Source organism: Salvelinus fontinalis, chromosome 12, assembly GCF_029448725.1.
Source record: "Salvelinus fontinalis isolate EN_2023a chromosome 12, ASM2944872v1, whole genome shotgun sequence".
NCBI lineage: Eukaryota > Metazoa > Chordata > Actinopteri > Salmoniformes > Salmonidae > Salvelinus > Salvelinus fontinalis.
In genome coordinates this window covers 18,737,424-18,746,701 of record NC_074676.1, presented here as the reverse complement: position 1 = coordinate 18,746,701, position 9,278 = coordinate 18,737,424, and positions in this window count along the sequence as shown.

Genomic DNA, 9,278 nt, shown 5'->3' with positions numbered 1-9,278 from the left:
CTATGTTATCTGATGGGATCAGCTACAATTTATCGTTTGGTCAAATGCAAGTAAATCAACTATTTTCATTGACTGATATGTATATGATTGCATGAGAACCTGTATAACTTTAAATGGGTGCTTATGTTAGCAAGTATGGCCCCAGAATGTCTCCAGGTGATATGAAGTTCACAATGACTCAACGCTGATGATTTTTCTACTGTCAGAACCTTTGGCAAAATATATCTTACTGCAAACCTTTCGAAGCTAACTGCAAGAACAATGGCCAACATGTTCCTTTTGTATTATAGATGTTTTTTATTTATTGTCCTTCCCCATAATTGTATTTCATTCTACTAATTCTCATCTAGAGAATCGTGTTTCCATATGAATACTTCAACATGATGGCACTGAATCAGTGTAAACATAGCCTTTGTTACAGTAACATCATTTCCATTGTCTGATGTTCCCTCTGATGAAGAAAGTAAAAAGGGCAAACCCCCATCTGTGTGTTTAGGACACTAACCATGTCTCATTCTTAGCGGGAGAGCACTCTGGATGGAGAGGGATGGAAGATGCTTTGACCAATCCAGGTGTGTGCTGTTCAGTGTTGTGGATACTCTGTTATCCTGCCAGAACCAGCTCCTTGAAGGTGACACATTGCTGTGCTCAGAGCCTCTGCCTATTTGTTTACACTTCGACATAGTTGTCTCTTCTGTCTGACACACAGACACCAGCTGAGTGACACATGAGCATAGTGAGATGAGAGTTCAATATCATCTGATGCTGGCTGGTTGCCTTTGTTAGAGCTGATGTGTGGCATGTGGAGAGCTTCTACTGCTGCTCCTACCGTTTGTTTCTCTTTGTCTTACCCATGGAAACATCAGTAGCTGATGGAATGGATAGTCTGTATTACTGTGTTATTCAAAGATACTGTCATCCTCTATTTAAATTCACCAAACTCTATTGCCCGGGCAACCTAATGATCCAACAGAACATGAAATTAATATTTTATATATCTTACTTTGATCTCTGGAAACATAGTTTTAAGAACCAGCAGTAAATACAATCAGAAAAGTGTGTAAAGATAATTGGATATGTCACATGCAGACCTTTAAGCGTGTCACCCTTTTAACTTGCAGTAGTCATCTTTTGACAATGATCAGAAGAAGTACAAATAGTCTATTTCTGCTTGCCGCCAATTAGGGTTTTGACAAATGTAACGTTGCCACTGATCTAAGTTCTAAATATAGCCCATAACACACACAGAACTCATTCTGGCATTCAGCAGAGCACAGATTGGAGCACTAACAGCTTCATGATGTTGATTGAAGATTGAGAAATGTCGGAACTGTCTAATGGGCTCAAGCTAGGAGAAGTCAGAGAGGCAAGTATACGTCAAGTATATTCCAACAAAGCCTATCAAAGTCATGCATGATTCACATGTTTACCTAAACATAGCTATCATTCTCCAACACAACTATTTCCTTATGGTAAGGAAGGTGCAGAACTGTATGTTTTCTGTATTGCCCACGTGGACAGACTACCTGTGATCCCTACCGGCTGAACATGAGTCCTTAGTCCTGGATGGTGCTGGGTGGATTGCTGCTCTCTGCTGGCCTAGTAACTCTTTGCAGTTCCCTACTACATTTGACTGGGACCAGTTCCCACGGCACTGCTGCCTCAGAGGTAATGAATGAGGAAACCCAGCACTACCATAATGGTCTCTGAGAACCACCTGTCCCTGTCCCCATCCCCGTCCCTGTCTCCCCAAGCTACTCAGCCTGCTTTGTAAAACCCACCACTACTGATCCCTAGCCCAAATCCCTAGCTTCTTAATACCTGCATGACTCCCCGACTAGCCCCCAGCCTCTCCCACATCCCCTCTGCTGCCTATTTGTAAGACAGGTGCTATTTGCCTGCTGTTTTGGAGCAGTTTTTCATACTCCTTGTAAAGGGTAAAGTCCCTCCAGGGTGTAATTTGGGACCTAAGTCGCGCTTGGTGCCGTCCCACTGTATATGCCTGACCAGATTAATACGCCCATCAGTGGGGAACTGGAGTCGCATGCAATTCATTACAGCCGATGGCTTGGCCTGCTTTCCCCTCTCTCCCACTCAACTTCTCCCTTTTTTTCCCCTTGCTCTCATCTCGCTTTCACCATTTTTTGCCAAGTCGTGAGGAGAGTCGAGTCTTTGGCAACTCATTTCATGCATCTTTATTCTGCCTTTTCCAGGTGGATGGGCGTCTGTGGATGATACAGAGGTCCATTGGGGGGAAAGGGAGAGAGAAGAGAGACAGAGAAGGTGAGATCAAAGTATTTTATATCAACTCTATGCAGGCTGTGTGAGTTGGCATACAAAAGCAGTGAAAAGTGGAGTGATATACTGTACATTCTACTTCTTTCACTTAATTCTTTCAGATTTTTAAATAGAAACAAAAAATCCTATATAAAAGTTTAGAGTGCTACATTTCAACAGTATTTAATCATATATATCAGGCCTAAGGGGACAATAATTCACGCTAAGGGCCCTCTCTGAAGCCCCTAATAACTCATTCCAGTCAGCGGTTATAGCCATCACTTTGACAGGGGACAAGATAGCTGTCATTCTGGCTAGGCGAGACAGGAGTGCAGGAGTGGGTACAGGAGCTGCCGCCGCTCCGCAACGCTCTAATGAGCACAGAACACATTAAATGGCGTACGTCTATTACAGTCGTCAAATCCCCCCATCCTCCTCTCCTCCTCTGCCTTACCTTGTTCATTAGCTGCTTATCACCCCTGTTGGTGTCATCTGTAATATTTCACATTTTGATTAGCATATGATCCACGGGGGAAAAAGACAAATCATTTTATTAGCGTCAATTACAGCTATAAATGACGATTTATCTGGCTAAATTGTAATTTTATGTGTTCTCCCTCCCAGAAAACAAGAGAGAACAATGGCCTTGTACTGTATGAGCAGCAGTGGCATAAGTTTAGTTTTAGAAGTGGGGGGGACATAACTTGGCGGGGGGTCTGGGGATCCTCACATTTTTTGGGGCATCTAAAGCTAATTTCCTGCATTTTTTCACAATCTAATGACCCATGGCCCTTCTAGCAGTCTCTATTTAGAACAACAAAAAGTAAGCAAAAATGCTGATAGTCATCAAGCTAGGTAAGCGATCATTTTTAAATATGTTTAAGTGATTGATAATACTGAACTAGATCAATGATAATTAAATAATCAATATTGTGTTGCAACTTTAACCAATAGCCTAACAAATTAATAACTCTTACACATATAGTACAAAATGACTTAACTTTTGATTGTCTTTATTATGACATCCTCTATATCAAATTTCAGCCAGCCCGAGTCACCTGGACGCCCGACCCTGACCAGTCTTGTCAATAACTCAACTCTCTCCCCAACCCAATTTCCTTCCCACTTTTTTTAAATGTCTCAATGGAAATGTTTGGAAAACAAAAGTTTTATAAAAACACACATACACCTACACATTAACATACAGAAACAGTACATCCTCCATATCATAGACCTAATTGTACTGTAGCTCTTTTTACTTGCACACAATAATGCTGGGTCACCCCGTCCTGCCCCTAGGGGTCCATGGCCATTCAGTACCCCAACCCAACACACCCCACTCAGCATTAGGATCTCAGTGAAACATTCATTATTGGTTTCAGGTGTGCCAGGCCAAGGCCAGAGGGACAACGAACAGTACAGCAGACCCCCAGGGCCAGGACTGAGCAGCCCAGCAGCTAAGGATTGCCTTAATATGTATCTCCCCTGACATGGGCATGTTTTCAATACAGACTCCTTTTGTCGTACAGTCATCAATATAAGGCATCCAGACCTTGTGAAAGTTGCACAGTGTGCCCTTAATCTTGTAATAAATCACATTTCTGCCATCCATTGTGAGAGGATAACCAACCTTGGCAATGCATTTCTTAGCTGTATAAATGCCAGGTTACACAGTTTCTTCTGATAACATTCTCCAGTATCAACATTTTCAAGCAAACAAAAACAGGGAGAAGGGAGAATCTGTAGACATGCTGAGATAAAAGAACATAGTCTTTGCCAGAATTCAGCCAGTCTTCACAAGACCACAATATATGAATATATGATGTCCCCTTTTGTGTTTTAAACCTCCAGCAGAAGAATACCATTTCTGAGTGCATTATATTCCGTTTCACTGGCATATGGTAGGTTCTATGGATGGTATTAAACTGCAGAAATGTATGTCTGAGATGATATGAACATGACTGGGCATTCTAACATATCTGTATCCATTCATCATCATCAATAGTGTCTCCCAAATCTTCCTCACATTTTTGTTTTACATGTTTTGTTTCACTGGGAAAAGCATACCCACAACAGCTGTTAGATACTACTACCTGACAGATAGCTAGCTAGAGGCTAGTTTTGGTCAATTTCTTCAACAGATGATCAGGTCTATATAATTATCAAACGTATATATTGGTAGTAGAAAGGAAACACAGACTCTTTGTTTAAGTATTACAATTCTCCTTTAGTAATACAATTGTAGGCAGAAGTTGGTACAGAGTACAGCATATGATAGCTCTCCCCAGGTTCTGCAAAATGTCTAAGACATCCTGTAACTCTTATAGCCTCTCCCAGTCTTCCTTGCATGAGTTTCCCTGGCAACAACATTTTAATACATCTAACCTCCCCCTGACAGCAGCATCCATCTTGTCAGCAATTGCTGGGCTGCAGGTAGCCTAGTGGTTAGAGTGTTGAACTAGTAACCGAAAGGTTGCAAGATCAAATCCCCAAGCTGACAAGATAAACATATCTCATTCTGCCCCTGAACAAGGCAGTTAACCCACTGTTCCTAAGCCATCATTGAAAATAAAAATGTGTTCTTTAACTGACCTGCCTAGTTAAATAAAGGTACATTTAAAAAAAAGCTCACAGTGGGTTTGACCAAAACTTGACCTTTCATCACAAGTATAGCGTCATAGCAAGTCCAAGCATCTTCTGACAGGTGACTGTTTACATCAGGCCTGCGGCAGCCTTGTGTTCTCAGGACCTCAGATGGCCAGGTGGGGTCCAGACAGGAGGAGTATGAACATAGGCGGTGTCTGCCTTCTGATAGTGTCTGAAGGGCACAACACTCAAAACAAAAGAGGAGGAGACCTTACAGTTTATCATAACACAATTTAATAACCCTTTAAAAGGTACAAGGCCTTGGTTTAACCCCTTCACTAGCTAGAGCTGAACTGGCTGTGGTAGCTACTAGCTAGCTAACTATCTGCTTGTAGTTTATTCACTTCAGTCGAGAGGGAATGAAGCATTATCTAACGTAACATGTCAGTTACACTACTAGCTCTGGGAATAACACTTTTTTTTCTGTCAAACAGCAGTTATCTTGCCCGCTAGATCAGTTAACTAAAGCTTAGCCAGTTTCCTCTCTGCTTGCTTTTACAACTAAGAGAAAAAGTTCAACACACACAGACAGCAGCAGCCTCTCTTCATCTCCCATGCTGGTTCTATACTCCAGCCTGTCCGCACGCTGTGTGGTCCGTGGGGTCCTAAATCCAGCCTGCTGAAGCCGGAAAACAGTCTACCCAACTGCTCTGAGGCATCAGCATGGTCCTAAAGCACACTGCTGCTGTGTTTTGTTTCACATTACAATGATATTAAAAAAAGTCATTTCAGAATGTGGGGGGTCATGTCCTCCCCGTCCCAAATGAAAGTTGCGCCCCTGATGAGCAGCACAAGAGAAGAGTGATTTTTTCACAATGCTTTCCCTTTCTTTGGTGAATAGTGAGCTGGTATATTTGTTGAATGTATAACTGGACGACCGGATAAAGAAGAGTGTAAGAACAGTGTGTGTGTGTGTGTGTGTGTGTATCTGTGTGTGTGTGTGTGCATGTTTGTGTGTGTGTATTTATGTTGTTTATGATGATGACAGGTCAGGTCGCTGTATTGAAAGTACCAATGATTTTAAATTAGTTTAGGTTGGCAGACTGGTACCTGGAATGTGAGAGTGTGAATCACTTAAACACCCACAGGTGACGCTGTTGTGTCACAAACAGCAGTGGATTTCTGAAAACATGGAGGATCCAAGGAAGAGAAACACAGAAGCATCCGAAATGCCAATAAATAAGTGATGACGCCACTGAATGCTTCTAGTCATACATGCATTCAAGAACTGTACCCTAGGACGCTCTATTCATGTGACATAATGTATAAGTAACACATGAGGTTGGAGGGAATGGGCTCGTGGTAATGGCTGGTGCGGAAAAAGTGGAATGGTATCAGATACATCAAACACATGGTGAATTGCCATACCATTCACTCTGTTCCAACCATTTATTTGAGGTGTCCTCCCCTCAGCAGCCTCCACTGATAAGTAGTGATGATACAGTAAGTACAGTCTGGTACTCACTGTGTATCTAAGTCATGTACTGTGATGATACAGTAAGTACAGTCTGGTACTCACTGTGTATCTAAGTCATGTACTATGTAAATGCATCTGATTTTTCTTAATGACAGAGATATAAATGAAAAGGGGAGATAAAGAAAATGAGTGATAGACGAGAGACAAGAGATGAGAGAGCGAGAGTGAGAGAGCGAGAGAGAGCGAGAGAGAGAGAGAGAGCGAAAGAGACAGAATCCTAGGCCATACAACAAATGTTTTGTTGGCTTTTGTTTTGTCTGATTCCACTGCTACTCTATATTCATGATCGTAAATTACTGATCAAGAACTCTATCTCACAGCAGATGTCAATGCTCTCCCAGTGATATCTCTCTCTCTCTCTTTTGGATGAAATTGGTACTGTACAGAACGCGGAAGAAGAGAGCAGAAGAAAAACCAAATCGAGAAGGATAGAGACAAGGGTTTGGATGAGAGGAACAATTACCATGGGTGAGTCAGGTGTTGTAAGTAATTATGTGTGTTGATTGTGACAGGGAGGCTGTTGAGCGCAGTAATGGGATCCCTGCTGCTTAATGGACATGTCACTGGTCTGTGAAGAGCTGGCAGAGACTCATTACCTGATGACCAGGGGCTGCCCACTTGCATGTTGGTGTGTGTGTCTGTGTATGCCATTGTGCCTGGGTAAATGTGTGCTAGCTCAACCGATACGTTGTCTGAGGATACACATACTGTACCATATCTCTCAATATATGCATCTGAAAATTACTAGATATATGGAGTACATAAAGAAGGTTCCTTGGGCCAATACAATACCGCTCTCTTCGAACAGTACTGAGAGACATGTCCTTTTGACTTCCTGGAAGAGAATCCAGATGAATCTGTAGATAACCTAGACAGTGCTCTCCAGTGTGAAAGACATGTAGCCTATATATCAACTTTTGCCACTGTAAAAGTCCCTGGTCTGACAGGTGCTGCTGGAGTCTCTATTCATAGGTGAATTGTGAAGCAAGTTGCTAGGTTGCAAGTTGCCACAATCAAACATAAAAATGATGTGCATAATCTTGGCTTTGAAGGATGCTGAGAGACTGCCGTAGACCGTTACACGTACTGCCAATGGCAGTCCTGACTGACTGACTGAGAATATATTCTCTCCTCGGGTTTCTGTTTTTCATAAATCACTGTCAGATGGTTGTGGAATGGCTTTCTACCCCTGTAGATTACCATAACAATGATGATCTGGCAGCAAAACATTGCTTTTCCCCAAGACCCGATTTGCTAAAAGGTTGTTTTGCAAATGCCAGAACAACATCTAACAACATATTTAATTAATTGCAGTTTTGATTAAGTGTTTATCTACAGATACACATGAACTGGAGTTGAAGATAGACGATTATGCAGCTCTATTAGCTCTACTGTTCTGTATTGCTACTCATCAATAACTAGCATAGTTGACACCAATAGCTTCAGTATGGAATTGTGCCATACCAATTCCACAACGTTGAAGCCATATCGTTTGGAGTCATTGGTGTGTCCTGTTTCTCTCTTACATGCTGACCACACCACTCGCGTTGCGTGTGTGAACATTGCAAAATAAATGTACACATTTTTTTATTTATTTTTATTTTACCGTTATTTTACCAGGTAAGTTGACTGAGAACACGTTCTCATTTGCAGCAACGACCTGGGGAATAGTTACAGGGGAGAGGAGGGGGATGAATGAGCCAATTGTAAACTGGGGATTATTAGGTGACCATGATGGTTTGAGGGCCAGATTGGGAATTTAGCCAGGACACCGGTGTTAACACCCCTACTCTTACGATAAGTGCCATGGGATCTTTAATGACCTCAGAGAGTCAGGACACCCGTTTAACATACATGCTATTCAATCATTTCATCTAAACTGCTTGCGAGCGTTTGCATAGCCAGGTACTGAAATAGAACTTGGTTCTATTTTTGACACGTGATGCGCTGCAAGTCCCACCTCTCCCATTTCCTCATTGTTTTTTAGGAATATATACCCACATGGGTGATTGAAAGATGAATTGAGGTCCACACTCCATTCCAGTTTGTGGTGGTAATGCACCTTAAAGTTGGTTGCCAACTGACATATAGTCCACAGAAGAAGAAAACTACTACTGAAGGAGGAAAGATTACTAGAAACTATTAGTTTCCTCTTTTATCTGTGCATTAAATGTTGAAGTAGAGAACACATGATTTTGTGTGACTCAAAATGGATAAAAATTCTACAAGATCCAGAAAAAAGGACCTTGTGCATTTCTTGGTGAATAACAAGCCAATGTTTATATCACATGAAAGAAATAGCTAGCAACAGCAAGCTAGCTAGCTAAATGTCCATGTGTTTCGACCTGTCCCCAAATAAATATAGTTGGTTCAGAGTTTGTTTTGATATTTCAACCTGCATGTCTTGGATCGCGTCTGGTGTGGATGTACAAAATCAACATGCGTGCGAAGGCGCACGATCATTTCCAAAGGTATCACTTCCCAGAGGGATCTAGACTGGATCCAGACATTGAATGCCGTTCTTAAGGGAGGGGGATAGATGGAGCGGACACATCCTTCACTATCTCACTCCTCTCGGTCTTCTCCATTCACCCTTTCTTTGTGAACAGCGAAAAGACTGACATAGATTATTAGAGTTAATCCGAGTAGAATGAGGAAAAGTGCTGAGGTGAGAGCAGAAATTACCTCTCACTTGATCCTGCCTGCTCTGCCCTCCCTCTCTCAGGCTCCTTTGTATTCCTCCTGCACTGGGTGATAGAGAAAGAGGGAGGGAGGGAGGGAGGGAGGTAGGTAGGTAGGTAGGGAAAGACAGTGGAGTAGGGGTAAGCACAAGTCTCCGTGACAGAGAGAACATTTCAATTTCAAATTACATTATCTT